Here is an 18,330-nt window from a genome sequence, read left to right as displayed (position 1 = left end):
GTGTGTATGCATGTGTGTTCAAGCATGCATACACATGCTTCCATGGTGTGGTGCCCGGGGATTGAACTCAGGTTGTTGGACTCAGCAGCAAGCACCTTTACCTGCTGCTGAGCTGTTTCCCCAGCCCTGGCCCCTGATTTTGGACTTGCTGCTGTGATTCCTTTCCCCTCTGCCTGACACCAAGGCCATCTCCTTCAGACTGCCAGACTGAAAACAGCCCCATGGCCAGACACCGAGGATAACATTCGTCTTCTGGGCTCTTCCTTCAGTGTCTCACTATCCAGTAGTGTCCTGTCATTCTGTTGCTTCCTCCGTTGGAATAATATCCATGACACTGGATCCTTGTCTGTCTGACTTCTAGGTAGTCCCCAGCACCAGGAATCACGGCTCACACACCGGTCCCGTCGGTGCCTTCTCTGCCCTTGACCACTTCCGGTTTTCTCCCGCTCTGCTGTAATTCCTGGACTCCTTTGAGGCACGGGGATCATATTATACTGAAAAGTTCTTTTACTTTGTGACATTACCTCCCGTTCTCCTCAATATCCACCCCCGTTCATGTTACCCCATCACCTGCTTGTTGGGATACTTAATGATTGTTGTTGTCATAGAAACACTGTGCCCTTTCAGCTTGTTGACCTCACTGCTCCAGTCCCCTGTTCCGCCTCTTCCTCCTCCTCCTCCTTTGTCTTTTCCTCTTCCTCTGACCCCACCCCTCATTACCTGTGATGTCACTGAATACCTAAGTGGGACTGTCACATTCTCCGGCTACCTCCCCTGCACCCTCTCTACTCTGCTTCCCTTCCCTCCGCACCCGGATTTGACTCCCACGCCCCTTCCTATAATCATTCTTTGCGTCATTATCATCAACTGTCTTGCCCCTGCCTCGTTCTTAATGTTTGCCTGGCAAAATTCTAGTCCCGATTGAACCCAACTCACTGTCTGCTCCTCACCTGCAATCACGACTGGGAAAAATACACACCCATATTGATTTGTTTCATTTAAATTCATGGTCATGAGCCTCGGGGGAGCCCTCCATGCTGTGGGGAGTGCTTCTTTGCTCGCCTAGTTAATTGGCTCTTCCTCTCTCCAGAGCTGCTACAGACCTTTTCCTCTCTCCTCAGCCTCCTTTTCTGTCACCCTCTCCCCACCCTCAGCTGATGACCTTGTGCATTCTTTCACCCAGGCAAGGAAACTTTCCACCACGTCCATCAGTCTGCCTGCACACCGAGTCTGCGCAGTGCTCTGCCTTCCTATTACAAGAAGGGAAGAGTCCCCGCCTTCATCAAAGGCCAAACTCTCTGCTTGAAGTACATCTCTCTCTCCTCTCCTCAAAGTCATTGCTCCTGCACTGGCCCCTCTGTCCTCTGCTTTGTCACTTTCTGCTCTTTACTGGATCATGCTTATCGGCATAGAAAGCATGCTATAATATCTACCATCTTAAAATCAGGTCACCCCTTGACCCCCACAATCCACTCCATCAACTGATTTCTCTGGGCCCCTACAGCAGAGCTCCTTTGAAAGTGTAATTGCGGCTGCTATCTTCACAGCCTCACCTACCACTCTGTCTGTATACTCTCCAGTTACGTGGTGCTCCTTCCTCCATGGGTAGAACCATTGCCAAGGTCCCCTCTGCCAACTGCAGCGCCCAGATCTCAGGACCCCTGTTCTGGAGCTTTCATCAACCTTTGGAGTGACTCATCCTTCTTTAATGATGGTTCTACTCCCAAGATGCCTCCCTCTTCTATTCTTCCATTCATGGACCACTTCTTTCCAACTATCCTGTGGCTCCTCCTCTTCCGTGGAACTGCAGACCCAGGGCTCAGTCTTGGCCCATCTCTTCGGGCTCCCTCACTCTTTGTCTGTGAAAAACACCACTCACTGGTAGCCTGTAAACAACAGACCCTCACTCATGGTTCTGAAACCTGGGAAGATGCCAAGATGCCAAAATGGAAGCACCACAGGCTCAGTCTCTGCTAAGGATCAGGTTCTTATAGAAAGTGCTTTGCAGCTGGGTTATTGCAAGGTAAAGGGACTGGCTACTTTCGGGGGCCTCTTTTATAAAAGCCTTGATTCCATTCTTGAGAGTGCAGTCCTCATAAATTCATCATTTTCCCCAAATCCCACTCCCTCAGGCTATCACCTTGGAGTTTAGAATTCCAGAATATAAATTTTTGGAGAATTATATAGATGATGACACCTTCAATGGACTTATTCATTCCCGTAGCTTTAAAGATCATTTCCCAGTGCTGTGGGACAATGATCTTCTACCCTGTAAAGATTTGTTGCTTGTATTACTTCAATAAAATACTGATTGGCCAGTAGCCAGGCAGAAAGTATAGGCAGGGTGACCAGAACAGGAGAATTCTGGGACAAGAAAAGACTCAGTCTATAGTCGTCACCCAGATGCAGGGGAAACAAGATGAGAAAGTCTTGCTGATAAAAGGTACCAAGCCACCTGGCTAACACAGATAAGAATTATGGGTTAATGTAGAATGTAAGTGTTAATAAGAAGCCTGAGCTAATAGGCCAACCAGTTTATAACTAATGTAGGCCTCTGTGTGTTTCTTTGGGACTGAATGACTGCAGGACTGTGCTGGAAAGAAATCTCAGTCAACAAATGACACCAACGTGGACAACTGTATCCACACAAAACCTGAGAGAGCTTGGGAAGTAATTCTAGACACAAAAGAACAGAGTTAAGCATGGCTTCTTGGTAACAACATTTTCTAGGGTGGGCTCTGAGGCAAGTGCTTCTCATTTAAGAGAGACTTCCTGACTCAGCTGACTCAGCTTTAGCTGCAAAAAATTTGCAGCTCTTTTAAGAGGCCCCACCACCAAACACTTAAATGGTGTTTATGAATAGCTGACAGCTTTTTGGTGGTGGCAGGGACCTTGAAACTCCACAGAATTGCGGAATAAACATGGCTCCAGCAAGTACCTCTGCCATGAGGCTAGACTCTCAGAAAGCTAAGGAATCGGGTGGATCCAGCCATCAAAGTCATAGCTTTAATCCCTAGCCATATTGCTTAACAAATTAAAGACTCATGTGGTCAGAAAAAGAGAGATATACAGTAAAAATAGATTCAGATTTTAAAAACCTCTAAACAGTTTATAGTGTATTTAAAAATATGTGTAGGCTTCAGAGAGAAAAGAAAGAGGATAAAGACCTTAAAATAAAAAAGAAGGAAAGAGAGTAGTTGGATATGGTGGCACACACCTTTAATCCCAGCACTTGGGAGGCAGAGGCAGGTGAATCTCTGTGAGTTCAAGGATATCCTGGTCTACAGAGAGAGTTCCAGGGCAGCCAAAAATACACAGAGAAATCCTGTCTCAAAAAACCAAAAAATTAAAAAGAAAAAGAAAAAATAGAGTTTAAAGCCACGTCAAGATGAAAAATACACAGAGAGTCTGGATAAAGTACATTATTGTGTTGTCTTTGAATTTTTTGAATGCTGAGGAAGGAACAACAGCTGCTAAAAGACATTTGATTATAAATGCTGTTGGATTAGTCCTTGACTAATGCCTTGACTTCAAAATTTAAGTCAAAAGATATGTTACTTTGGAGAAGAGGTTTTGCTTTGGTTTCCACAGGAAATGAGAAGCTGTGGATTCATTCTGGGTTAAGAAAAATCAGGTTTGATCAAAGAAGACCCCCCTGAGAAATCTCCAACAGGAGCAGATGGCCCAGATGTCTAAGTTCCACATCCAGAACAGTTTGAAGACTGCTGGCAGAGATGATCAAGCCTCACAGAATACTCCAGTCAGGACTTGATCATATTTCTAAATTTTCTTTAGGTTCCCACGAGATTATCAACAGGAAGTAGCCTGGAAAACTATGCCCACACTCCCCCCCCCCAAATGGATTATGGATGTTTGCCTTTGTTTAGAATGTTGGTCATGAGTTGTTATGGATAATGGTCAGGAAAAAAAGCTAACCAAAGGAGATTAGATTCAGAGCTTTTGTTTTGAAAAAGGGGGGTGCTTTTGAAATGGTTGTAATAAATTGACTCCATTTTAGCTATTGGCTTTGAGACATGGTCTAAGTTGCCCTTGAACTTATAGGGCAACTGTTCTGTTTCAGCCGTGCAAGTACCCAACATGACTTTATTTTTATTCTGACCTTATTTTTTAAACAGAGGACTATATTTTAGTCTTATATCTGTCCATTGAATTTTGGCTGGGAATTTTAATGACATTTAATCAGCATACACATGCCATCTTTAATTTGCCTCCTTCTCAAACCCTGTGTGTTTGCTGAGATGTTTCCCAACATGCTTAAACCTTCTGGATTTGTCCACATCTTTCCTTTTGCATTTTGGAAAATTATAATCATTTTATCTAAGGAGAAAACTTTATTTTACCATATAAAATCTTTCTCCTTAAGATAGAGACAGAGACACATATTGGAACACTGGACTTAACTCCCTAGGTCCAAATGAGAAGCAGAGGGAGGGAGATCGTGAGCAAGGAAAGCAGAACCAGAGGGAACCTTCATCCGACAATGGATGGAGATAGAGACGGAGACCCACATTGGAGCACTGAACTGAGCCCCCAAGGTCCAAATGAAGAGCAGAAGGAAGGAGAACATGAAAAAGGAAATCAGGACCGCGAAGGGTGCGTTCACCCACTGATACAAGGGGACTGATTGAATGAGAGCTCACCAAGGCCAGCTGGACTGGGACTGAACGAGCAAGTGATCAAACCGGATTCTCTGAATGTGGCTGATATGGGGGCTGACTGAGAAGCCATTGACAATGGCACTGGATCTTGTTTCGTCTGTATGGACTGGCTTTTTGGGATCCTGGTGTGTTTGGATGCTCACCTTCCTGGACCGGGAGGGAGGGGGGAGGAACTTGGATTTCCTACAGGGCAGGAAACTCTGACTGCTCTTGGGAATGGTGAGGGAGGAGGAGAGGGAGTGGGGGGAGCAGGAGGGTATTGGGAAGAGGGGAGGAAGTGGAAATTCTTTAAATAAATAAATAAGGGGAAAAAAGGAGAAAAAATCTTTCTCCTTATTAGAAATATTTTTTAATATTTATTTATTCATTTATTATGTATACAATACTCTTTCTGCATGTATGCCTGCAGGCCAGAAGAGGGCACCAGACCTCATTACAGATGATTGTGAGCCACCATGTGGTTGCTGGGAATTGAACTCAGGACCTTTGGAAGAGCAGGCAATGCTCTTAACCACTGAGCCATCTCTCCAGCCCCCTAGAAATATTTTTTTATTCAGTTTTCCTTACTCAAAGTCATATCTTCAGATTAGCCTTCTCTATACACCTTTTCTTTCCCACTTGCTGTTTTCTCCGTACTGCATTTCTTTCCATAATATCATGAGAACAACATAACAAACAAGTTCACCTGCTTTTATTAAAGGAGAGTTGAATCCAAATTGCATTTTTGAGATAGTATATCAAACTAACATAATCTGACCACACATCCTTAAAACATACTTTTCTTGTTTGTTATAAAACCCTAGGCAGACTTTACTTGAATTTTTTTAGATTCTTACGTTTTCTTCTCAAAACTTTCATAAAAGTTTGAGAGTGAAAGGATCTTAGATTCCAGCAAGAGCTGGCCAAGATGACAGACTGAACAGTATAAGAAACTTGTATAAGAAAACAGGCCAAACTGAGAGAAAATGCATAGAAAATCTTTCTATGTTAACTCTGTAATTAAGTTTGGGATACAAAAGACATTTGCTCCCCTGATGACTTGGGGAATATACGAACAGCTACCTTTTAAAAATAGAGGCATAGTCATGTGGTGGTGGCACACGCCTTTAATCCCAACGCTTGGGAGGCAGAGGCAGGGGGGATGTCTGTGAGTTCGAGGCCAGCCTAGTCTACAGAGCAAATTTCAGGACAGTTTCCAAAGCTATGAGACACCCTGTCTTGAAAAACCAAATGATGATGATGATGATTATAATGATAACAATAAACAAAACTAGAGTCATAAGCATAGTCAGACCAAGTTATGAGAACATGCCCCAAGAGACTGTTCCCAGAAATGAAGCTGTGTCAGCCGTTCTAAAAGTCAGAACTCTGAAACAACCTGGACAACAGAACACAGTGGAGCAGAAGGGAACACTCGCCCACACGGCCCATAATCTGGGAGTGAAAATGGTACAGATTGTGCTCTGAAATCAAAGGCCAAACAAGCCTAAACCCAGGCACCGAACCAGAAAACTCAGTGACTCAGTTTGTGAACTGAAAGCGACATAGGTTATGTGTCAGGGATCTGGGAAAGAAGAAGCACCCCAGTAGTTGCCACGAGTGTTCCTGCCCAGAACTCAGGCTCCCCAAGTCTAGGCATCTACGATGATACTTCGTTGACTTGGTGGCTTTTGGGGTGGTCTTGAAGCTGTTCCTGTGGAGTTGCCAGATTTACAAGAGCTTGTGCTGCCTGGGACCAGATTGACCAGTGAGCCATGCCAGGGACTGGGTCTCAGTTGCATTTTACTCAGCAAGCTGGCAACCTAAGGCAGTGGGTTGGTATCTCAGACATACTGCCTAGATCTCGGCTCCAGCCAGCAGATTATTTGGAAGCGGGGTGGAGGTAGGGGGTGGGGTGAGGGGGTTGGGTGGGGAACCAGAAGCAGTTGATCCTTTCAGAGTTCGGTTTTGCCCCTCTGCTCAGGTGGTCAGCTACCTTTCTGAAGCTTGGGATGTCGGTGCTTCTCCTGTCATCCTGTGGTACTTCTCCCAGTGCCAGACCTAGATTGTGGCTGCTAGTATCCACCTGGTTTGGCCAGCTGGTGTACGTGCTACAGTAGTAACAACACGCACGTGCATATATCACATGGGATAGGAGTGCCCTTACCATACAGACTGTATAAATGCCCCCCAGCCATCTTTTCTGTCCCGTAGCAGAAAGGCAGCACATGCTGGCATCAGAAGTTTGTGTGAAAGAGAAAGGGTTGACATCACGGCAGACAGGATGATGAAAGAGAGGGTGGCAAGGAGGGAGAGAGGGCTCTGTAACAAGATATCACCCCCAAGGACATGGCCCCTAGTGACCTGCTTCCACAAGCAGCACCTCCAAGTTTCTGTTACCTTCTAATAATGCCGCCAAATTATGAGCTCATTAATAGAGCAATCCACAGCTAAATGGGGTAAAGGTTTTAACCCATGAGCATCGCCATATGTATAAATAAAACTCAACTGTAACCTGCCACCTCTACCACTCTCATCCAGGTTCGAGGCACCATCTCTCTCTCCCCGGCACTACCCTTCTCAGTGACCTCACCATTGCCACCCTTGTAAGGGCATTTGGGGATGGGCCAGAGAGGAGACAGGGTGGCACGGAGCTGAGGTTGGCCTCAATTTACTATGCAGCCTTGAACTCTTGATCTTTCCGACTCTACTCCTCAAGGACTGGGATTAAAGACGTCTGCCACCTTATTTTAAAATGTGAAACAGCTCATGAGCATTCTTGTCTGCATCTAGAACCTTCCATCACATAACATAAATCCCACTGTTCTCACAGAGGTCTGCAAAGCTCCATGTTGGTCTGCTCTGTCCCCCAGAGCTTGGTGCTTTCTGCAGCGATGAGAGCGTCTCCCTCTTTGCTGGCCGGTGCGGCACCACAGGCCGCTGCTAATACTTCTGAGAAGGCTACAGCAGCCAAGAAACTGAATTCAGATGAAAAGGTACTTTTAAGTTTACTTATTGTGTGCGTGAGCACAGGCACATGGCATGGTACATGAAGGTCAGAGGGCAACTTACCCGAGTCTGTTCTCTCTCTCTCCTCCCGCTGCCTGGGGGCTGGTGGTGAAACTCAGGCTTCTAGGTTTGGCCCGAGCCACCTTTACCCACTGAGTCATTTTCCCATGCCTCATTTCTTAAAGACTTAAATTTTATCTTATGTGTGTGTTTGTTCCTGATTGTATGTATGTTCACCACATATGTTCAGGCACCTGGGAAGACCAGAAAAGGGCATCAGATCTCCCGGAACCGGAGTTACCAGTGGTAAGTCGCACAGTGTGCATGGTGAGGACTGAACTCAGGCCCTCTGCAAGAACAGCAAATGCTCTTAACTGCTGAGCCATCTCTCCCGTCTCTTGATTTAAAAAAAAAAAAAGTTTAATTTTATTCCCTTCTAATTATTTTAAATTTAAATAACAACAAGTGTTTATTTATATTGGACAGTTCAACCTACATGTCCGACTCTTGCCTCCTAATTGTTTATTTATGCACGCACTTCTGTAATAGCTGCTGTGATAGAAGCTGAGTGCACACCTCAGTCAAAGCTCCACTATGAGATGTGTTCCCACCCCTCCGTATTTATTTATTTATTGTGTGTGTGTTTGTGTGTGTGTGAGAGAGAGAGAGAGAGTGGGGGAGCATGTGTACCACAACAGTACATACAGGGAAGTCCAAGGACAACTTTTGGGAGTTGGTTCTCTCCTTCCAATATGTGGGTTCCAGGGCTCTAAGTCAGGTCTTAGTCTTGGCAGCAGGCACCTCCACCCCCCAAGCTGTCTCACGGGCCCCCTTTTTCTTTCTTTCCTTTGGCTCCAGGCACACTGACCTTCTTGATGCTCCTTGAACATCTAAGCACACCTTGTTCTGGTTATCAAATGTCTCACTCCCTCTCGTCCTGGTCAAATGCCATCTCTTTACAAATGCTTCCCGAGCCCTGTCCCCTCAAGGCATCACCTGTGGCTCTTCATCTCCGTTCTCAGGCCGAATCGTTCATCCTGACATTTGTGATGGCCTGATCCTGGCTCATCCTTCCTCTCATCTATGATCTTATAAGCTTCTGAGGGCTGGGAGTCTGGGTCCAACCACTGCAGCGACTCTACTGCTTAGGCGTGGATTCAGTACTAGCTGGAGGTGTTCATTGGAGGACAGGCCTTTGCCCAGAGTAAGCACCTGAGCAGTGTTGGAGTGAAAAGAGGCAGAGAGCCGTCAGAAGTTCACGAGCATTGACTTTAATACAGTGCGGGGGACGTCTGTGACCTGAAGGAACCTGCACGTGGGCCTGAGGACCAGTGGCAGGTGTTTGAGCAGGGTGTGGGGAGCTGAGCAGTGAGAGTCAGGCTGAGTGTGGCCTAAGGAGTCAATGAGGAGAGCAGGAAGTGAAGCATGAGAAGACTTCCGGAGAACAACCCATGTGGGGAATGATTTGCCTGAGAAGATTTGGGCATAGTGCCCAGGCCAGGGCCTTGAGGGAGGACATGGAGGCCACAGGCAGACAGGAAGCTTCCTCTCCTATCAGATGTAAGGTCTCCCGAAGCTGAACCACAGCCGCTCTCCACAGACCATCTGGTCTAAGACAAACTTCTCAGGATTCCTCTCCAGGGCCCATTCTAGGAGTGCTGGCCTGTTGACAATGATACGGTGTTTGTTTAATGTTTCCTTCTCTTGTCCATATCCGCTCCGCGCCGTCTCTATTAATTAACGGCTTTCAAGATGAGGAGCAGGGAGTCCCTCTGGGCTTTGGGTCTAAGCTGTGTTCTCCTTTTCGGCTTCACCTGGAAGAAAGCAGATATTTGATCTCACTTTGGTCTCTGCATCTGTTTCTGCCTTAGAACCTGGAGATGTGACTCTCTTGGGGACACCTGTAGCCCCAGTTCTCTCTCTCTCTCTCTCTCTTTGTGTGCATGTCTGTGTGTGTCTGTGTGTGTGAGAGATTTGTGCATGCTCAGGTTCCCATGAGTATGCTTGCAGAGGCTAGAACAAGATGTTTCATGCCATCTCTCTCTTATTATTAGACAAGGTCTCTCAGTGAACCAGAAACTATTTTAGTCTGGCTGGGCAATAACTCCACCTGGCTCCAATCCCCACCCCCACTCCTACTCAATGCGGAGGCTCCAGGCACACAGCCACAGACTGGGCTTTATGCGGGTGCTATGAATTCAAACTCGGGTCCTTATGACCACTGTTACCCATGAAGTCATCACCCCACCCTCACAAGGCCACCATTTCTAAAGCCTCCCTGGTTTAGACCTAAGACCTTCTGCAGACCTAAGAACCCTTCTCTAACCTAACGTTCTTTGTACATCCTTGACCACAGGCTCAAGACACCAGACTGGCACAGTCTCGGAGAGCAAGTTCCTATAGCTATCAGCTCAGAATAAGGCTCCTAGAGGCTCATGACTTGTGAGACAGGGCAGTATATACACTTGGGCAGAGCCCTAAGTCAAGTTTTGTGATGACCATAGGAGACATAGCCTGAAGGCTGATTATTCTTCATGTCCTTGTCTTTACCCCTCCACTAATGAGCTGACTGGCCATATTCAGCTATCTAGGTAATTCTACTGGGAACCATGACCTTGAGATGAAGGAAGTCAGGTGCTACTACTTAAAACCCTTGTCCTGGAGTAGAGATGATCGTTCGGTGGATAAAAACACCTGTTCCGTAAGTATGAGGGCCAGAGTCCAAATCCTCGCACCCCCATAAGTAGCTGAGCATGGCCGTAGATGCCTGTTTCCCCAGCAGACTAGGACAGAGTCAGGATTCTCAGAAGCTTGCTGGATAGCCAGCCTAGGCAAAATAGCCTAGCCATTTCAGTGAGAGACCCTCTGCCAGGGTAATAGGACAGAGAACAACAGAAGGAGATACTAATGTCCTACTCTGGCCTCCACATGCACGTGTGTGGGCACATGTACCCACATACACACTTGCAAACAGCACACACACACACACACACACACACACTCACTGTGTACTCTGGGTCAAAATATGCCAACTATTATGAGACATTGTAGACAACAGAATGACAATTATATATTGACTATAAGAGAATTATTTTGTTAGTTTTGGGGGGATGATGATTACAAATATATGCAAAGCCATATATATATATATATATATATATACACACACATATGTATATATCAAAAGTGTATGCAGATGAATTGGCAGGTATGCTAATATAACGTCTGGAATCCTTAAAACTTTGGAAAATAAAGGGATGAATTATAAGATGAACAAGCCTGGAGTATCAATATATTTTGAAGGTAGGTGATAGATATGTGGGATTTCATTTCATTATTCTTTCCTTTTATTTTTGTGTGTCTGAAAACACTTGTCAAGCAAAACTCCATGAGTCTTTCTCTCCCGTCGTGAAGCCGTGAGGGTCACCCTCTGTCCAGTGCCCTGTACTTTTTCTCTGTACCAGTGCAGTAAGAACCCGTAGATCTGTTAGTGAGACAGCTTCATTAAGAGCCCTCAGGTTCTACCTTTAAAAATGAGCTGGTGTCAGGAGGTTTGAAAGGATGGCTCTGTAAAGGTCAAAAGGATTAGGAAAGTCAAGAGGGGGTCTGCCCCTCGACCAGGGCACGACCTTCATCACAGTGAGAGAATTCCCCGGCCACAGAACTAGCCATGTGAACCCTGGTGGTTAAAAGCAGCAGCTTGGGGCTCTGGGTTTTGCTGGCTGTGAGTGGAATCTGCCCCCCTCCAGGGCCTCACACCAGAGCCCAGGCCACACAGCAGTGGGAGTAATTAAGCCAGGAAAGGTCATTGATCCATAATTCATGTCTAAAGGGCTCGATTTAATCATCAGTCGCCTCTCCACTTCCCCACTAGTGTCCACCTCACTGTGGAAGGGAAAGGGCCACCTGAAGGCTGTCTCCTCCCCTTAGAGCAGATAAAGGCAGTTTCTGCTGCCAGTCTTTCCTATTCAAATGTGGGTAAGATGTTCCCCTAATAGAGGACGTTATCAAGGTCACACTCTTGAATTTGAGGCCATTCAATAGACCATAATCAAATCCGAGTGATAATCACTAGCTGCCATTTATTGAGCACATAATGTATGCCAGACCCTCTCCAGGAATTATTCCAGTTCAGGTAAGTGGTCATATAATCTTCATTTTACAGTTCAGGGAATGGAGGTTTAGATGGGTTATAGGCACTGAACAAATCAAACAGGATTTAGAACCAGTCCAAGGCCCACACACTTAACCTCTCTGTTTTGCCAACTAGAATTGTTTTGGACTTAATATGAGAGCCATCCAGGGCCAAGTGAGTTTCTTCTGGTGAGTGGCTTGCTCAACTCTTCTGAAAGCGATCAGAAGGAGGGAAGTCAGGATTTCTGCCTTGCCTGGGATCCTCTGCTGTTGCTCACAATGGGACCACACAGCACCACACCATCACCCCCCCCCCCCAGAAAGCAATTCTGAATCTTCACGGGTGTTTGTGGCAGTTGTCTCCCGAAACCTGGCTTGCTTTGTGTTGACCCAACTTTGTTTGTTCCTCACTTCCGGGTCTGAACCTGGGGCACTGGCTCCTGCCTCTGGTCTCCAGGAGCCTTTAGCATTTGTCTTCCTTGTATAGCACAAGCCACTACTTGGCTGTTGCCGGAGAGCGTGAGGCAAACTCCAGGACTTCTCTTCCTGTTGCTCAGTAGGTTCTCTGAGAACTCAGCCTCGGGGCCATCGCACTGACTCATCCTCACTGGGGCCTGGACCTGGGAAAGGTCCATGGGCGTGGGACCTGGTCTTTCTAGTTAGAAACCCAGTCAGAAATTACGGCTATGGTAGTGCTTTCCTTAGAGTTCTAGAAATCCTCTTCTAATGCCAACTTGCTGTGGCACTCTGAGAAAAATCAAGGAGGAGGATTCTGGTCTTCAGTTGGGTAGGAGAACTAAGAGATAGAGCAGATGCCCCGGGAAGAATGTGGCGGTGACAACAGGATCCCAAAGGGGCTCAGGGGGAAGCAACTGAGACCATTGGTGCAGGAAAGATGATTTGCAGGCAGGGAACCCACTGGGCAGCAACAACCCAGCAGGGCTCTGGAGGCCACTAGTACCAGTGTCAGGGAGCCAAAGAAAGGAGATAGAGGTCGGGGGTGGGTATCTGTCAATCTAGGTAGTCGAGCTTTGTAGGAGGAGCCCCAAGATATGCCTAGGGTCTTCAAAGCAGCTGTTCTCAACATAGGACCAGCTTTAGAAATCCAGAATAGAAGAGAGAGACAGCCCCTCCCACACTGGGGCTTAACAGACTGGTGTTCAGCTTTAGATACTTGGTGGCCTCCACTTGCCTTCCTGGCAAGGAGGGATTAATTAGACACTAACTCACCACCCCACAAACTTTGAAACCCCTGTCTTGGCTGAGCTACTTAGATGAAACTGAGTACCTACTAGGTAACAAACACCATTTACTTAGTCACTTTTGGGGGTCTTTGTCCAAGACAGTTACAATAGAAATAACATGCTCTAGGGGAGGCTAAGCAAAGGAGGAAAGAAGGTGTCAAAGAGGAAGGCTCTGTGCACTGCCCCTGTACCTGACCCTGCAGGGGAAGAAGAGGGTATTGGAATGAAGAGTCTTGTAGAAATATTTGACTAAGAAACTGTCCTAAGAAAGTTTGAGGGAACCCAAGAAAAACATTGCCCAAGCACTATTGACTACCTGGAGGCAGGGTGTTTGTGTGTGTTCTGGGGGAAGCTTCAACCTAGCCACTGGCACCCATATACCCAAAGAGTCTGGAATGTTCTGGTGGAAGCTGCCCCCCAAGCCCCTTCCCTGTCTCCTTCCAAACCCTGCTACATCTCAGAAAGCCCACCAAATGATGACCCCGCTCCCCAGAGATGCTCAAGACCACTCCCACGGAGTATTTAAACTGCCCCTCTCCCCAGAAAACAGACATGTGGTTTTCTGGTCTTCTTTTCCTGTCTCTTCGCTGGGGAGTGAGGGGGCTGGAAAATCATCGAGGAGCATTTTATCCATCAAACCTGTGCCTTTTCTAATTTGGTTTGATTTGGTCAGATTTGGATTGCTGCATCAGCGGAGAGGCTTATAGGGTGCATAAACTTTTCAGGGTGCAGTAGCCCAGAACCTCCCAGGCCGGCCTCTCCCTGCATGACTCAGTTACAATTAGAATGACTTCTGGGGAAGACAGAGGATTCTCTTTGTGGTACAGTTGGGCTGGAGCTTTAGTCAGAGGAATGACACAAGGGCTGCCATTCTCCCTCCCCACCCCAGGTGAGCACAGCTGTGAGCAAAACGATTGTTTTTTGGCAATTTCCATGCACAAGAACGATAAAGCATTGGAGAGAGACAAGCAGGCCATCCAATCCGCCTCCTGCTGGGGTGACAGGCTCTCAGACTCTGGGCTCTGTGGGCTCTGGAACTGTGGCTTGCAGCCACCCCCATGCCTGCTGCTCTCTCTGCAAGGGTTCTTGGAATTCTGGCCCTAGTTCCCGGCCTTCTCCCCTGAGATCCCTCATAGAGCCATTTTCTTCTTGCTTGTGCTCTTCCTAGAGATAAAGGTGGGCTCCACCTGCCACCGGGCTTCCTGCTTGCCAGAGCAGCCCGTCCTGAAGAAGCACCTTTAGGGGTAGAAGTCTCTGATTATCTCAGAGTTTTTAACCTTGCCCCATTCCACTCTCCTGGGGATGCTAAAGCATCCCAAAAGTTAGACAGCTACCCCTGAGGAGAGCTTCAGAGTATCTGTCAGATATGTTCAGGGCTGTGACTGAAAAATCGTGTGTGTGTGTGTGTGTGTGTGTGTGTGTGTGTGTCTTGGGGGAAATAATTACTCAGAAAGAAACAAAATATATCCCTTCAAGTTTAGCTGCTGTTCTTAGAACAGCATCACCCTCCCACAGCACAGCTACCAGGCCTTGGCCTTGGCTGTCTCTTCCATGCTGAGGCAGAGATCCTGTTGCCCAGACCCTAGGGTGGTGGATCACTGCTGAGACCCCATAAAATATTATCATTGCTCACATCTAAGGCTGCACACTCTCTTTCTGCACACCTCCATTCGCTACCTATCTCCCAGCCCCACAGGTGTTTTGTGGATTTGGGAGGATGGAGAGTCAAATGGAGTTGATGAAAGCTTCCTCTATGTATGTCCCTCCCCATGCTTTCTCTCTCCATCTCAGCCCCAGGTCTGGGAAGGGAGAGGCTGAGAAGAACAAAGGAGAAGAGAGGAGAAAGAACAGAGCGGGTAGGAATGGGGGTGGTGGCGGGGAGGAAATTTCGCATTCCTCATTAGCAGCGCTAATTGCCCAGTAATGACTTTCTGTTATTATCAGAAATTTATCCTGGCAAACAGTCAGCTGCCCCAGCAGACGCGCACTTGCCTCACAGCGATGGCTTGACACTCAAGAGAATGAGCAATTTCGTCCCTAAAAGAAATTTCTTGAGCCCTAAATTCTGCTGGATGTGCTGAGAGGTTCAGAGCAGGTGCCTCCAGCTTCCCATGGGGATAGTACTCGGAGACAGAGGCCAGGTTGGGGCCTCCCCCATAGCTGATGGAGCGTGAAAACCAAACACCTGAGGGCCTGGGGTCCCCTCTCTCTCCTGACCCCGGAAAGCGAGTCTGTTGCCTTCTCTTTCCCAGCAAGTATTTGTTTTAACTTGAAACCTTCAAGCCTGGAATGTTCTTCCATCCCTTTTAGCTCAAGTCACCTGGCAAAGCAAGAGAGATAACACACTTTAGAGTGCTCAAAGAATTCAAGAAGCCTGCCTGGTGTGGCCTGGGAAACTACTTTGGGAGTCCCCCACCCCTACCACCACCATCTCTCTCTCTCTCTCTCTCTCTCTCTCTCTCTCTCTCACACACACACACACACACACACACACACACACACTCATACCCCCGCCCCCCCCCGCACTGTAGGAGGTAGACCTGACGGGAACCACTAAGGGTTTGAAGATTGTGAGACAGGCAAATCTTGGTTCAAGAAGCATACAGGCTAGGAAGTGTCAATAGTACAGCTTACCAAAAGCCATGCCAAAGGAGAACATTGAGTGCATAGGGAGACCCCAGAATCAGCTCCAGAAGCCTGTTGTCTGTATACCAACTCATGGGGGAGCAGGCTCCAGATCTCCACTCCATTCGTGAAAAACAAAGGCACAGAGAGGTTCAGCAAGTGGCCCATGGTTGCACCAGTAACATATCATTCGTTGGTTGCCAAGTTCCAGAGCTTTGAGCAGCTGAAGAAGCATTGGGGCATACAGGGTGGGGTGGCAGGACAGGGACGGGGAGACACAAGGACTGTTCCTTTGACAGCACAGCTCAGATGGCCCATGGAGGACACCAGAGTATAGGAGAAGCAGCTAGACAGAGGGACAGAGGGAAGGAGGTCAGGTCTTTGTCTGCCCTATTGGGGAGAGCCAAAGTTGCCATGAAGGGCCGAGAGAATCTGAGGGATTTTGAGGATGAGGGTGGTACAATTAGAAAATATCTTGTTGCATCTGCCATGATCTGGAGGAAGGGTGTTGAGTGTCTAGACTAGGGTAGTGAGGATGCTTCGGGCAATCAGAGCAGGGCAAGGCTTCAAACGTTTAGAGATGAAGGCCCAGGGATTGACTACATGCGCGTGGGCAAGGAGAGCGGTCTGTCAGGAGGACTCTGAGGCGCTCAGTTAAGACTCCAGCTCAGTTCTTGCCTTTAGGGAGGAAGAGCAGGTTCACAAAATAAAATAATTACCAGCATGGATGTGTTGTATGGGAGAGACCTAGGGCCAAGTTGTTCAGAACTGGAGTTAAAAGTGCACAATGGAGCAAGGAGAGGGAGTCAGAGACACAGAATGAGAGGTCCTTATGGGGAGGGCTCTGGAGTGAGGTGGCCTGGGTTCCAGCCTTGGCACTTGGCACCTGGAAGCTTTGGCTAATAGGGCTATTGTGAGGACTAAGGAGGAAACACAGAACCCAGACTGGCTTAATTGATGTTTGATGCATATATGTGTGTTATGTATGTATGTATGTATGTATGTATATGTATATATATATATATGTTACATTACATTTTTATTACTTCATGTGCACATGTGTATGGTGCCAGTGTCCCATAGTGGTCACCCAGAGGTCAGAGAACAACTTGCAAGACTTGCAGGAGTCAGTTCACTCCTCCCATCACACAGGTTTGGGGGTTCAAACTCAGGCTGTTAGGCTTCTCAGTAGAAGTTATGTGCTGAGTCATCCCACCAGCCCACAGTGCTACTACTGATAATAGTATCGTTGATGGGCATGGCAAATTTCCCTAAGTTTAGCCTTGGGAAGTGAAGGCAGGAGGACCAGGAGTTCAAGACCATCCTCAGCAACATATTCAGGTGAAGGCTAGCCTACGCTAAACAAACAAAAATAGTATTGTTTAATATTTAAAGTTCAAAAGGAGAGTGGGCCACTTGGAGAAAGTGCACAGGACACAGGAAGAGAGTTGAACCCTGGAGAAAACGGGAAGGTTCAGAGTGGAGAACTGAGAAGGAGGGAAATTTAGAGCAAATTATGCCACGGGTTTTTCCTGGTCAATACCGACATGGGCACTCTACAACACAGAGGTCAAAGAACTCATTTTAAATCAATTTCACTTGTGGCCTCTCTCCATAGCAATCCAGTGCCCTCCCTCGGGACAGCAGCCTGGAGCAGAGCTTAGGGATCTGCATACAGTGTGGTGTGTTTGAAGGTTGCATGGACAGGAAACAGGACCGTGTCTCCGTTTCTTCAGAGTAGGTCTTAGTGAGGACTTTAATGAGTTCCGAGAAAGTGCACACAAGAACAAAGATGCAGGCGAGAGTTCTGGTTCTGCTTCTACTTTGGCTGTGAATCCAGTGCCTGCTATCTCTCTCTCTCTCTCTCTCTCTCTCTCTCTCTCTCTCTCTCTCTCTCCTCTCCCCCACCCTGCCCCAGAGCAGGGGGCTCACCAGTGATATGAGATTAAGTAATATACCTTGCTCTTAGGTTTGCTCACAGAAGTTAACACCTGAGACCTCTCACTTTACAAACGCCATGTTATGAAGAAAAGAGGTGACGCCTCAGCCAGCAAACAGCAGAAACACAGATGCCACCTGGGGTCTTGGACAGGAAATGAACTTGACCCCACAGTGTAGAGGGAAACAATAATTTGGTAAACAGCTTTGTTCTTTCCATGGGCTCTGGCCCCTTCATTCCATGGGAAATTTCAAGCCCTTGATTTGTGGTCTGAATTCTATCGAGATCAAGGATTAAGACATCGTTTGGCAGGCCTTTCCTAACGTGTCACTTTAATTACTTCTGACATTTTATTTGGTTTTCTTTCATTAGTAGAGCAGCCAGAGTCTTGAGATTGCATACTCTCTGTAGGCTCCTTGGGGAGAATTCTCAACACTGAGGTTGTGGTCTAGGTCCTTTCCTGGAAGCTGGGCTCTGAGCACAGAACACATCCCAGGTATAGCAGAGATTCTCCAAGTCACCCTCTGGAGAGTCCCAGCTCTGCCAAAAGTGAAGTAGTCAAGCAAGTTTTTATGAGGAGCTGGCCAGCCCAGGTTCTGACTCTGGGTTTTAGCAATGACACTGACTTTCCTCCAAGCCAGCAACTGGGGCCCAGAGGCAACTGCAATGGCTAAGTTCAGAGAGACAAGACCTTTGCAAAGACATAGAGGACTAAATCTTC

This window comes from Myodes glareolus, chromosome 17 (assembly GCF_982192425.1).
Source record: "Myodes glareolus chromosome 17, mMyoGla1.1, whole genome shotgun sequence".
Lineage (NCBI taxonomy): Eukaryota > Metazoa > Chordata > Mammalia > Rodentia > Cricetidae > Myodes > Myodes glareolus.
The sequence above is the reverse complement of the archived record's forward strand: the minus strand, read 5'-3'. Positions refer to the sequence as shown.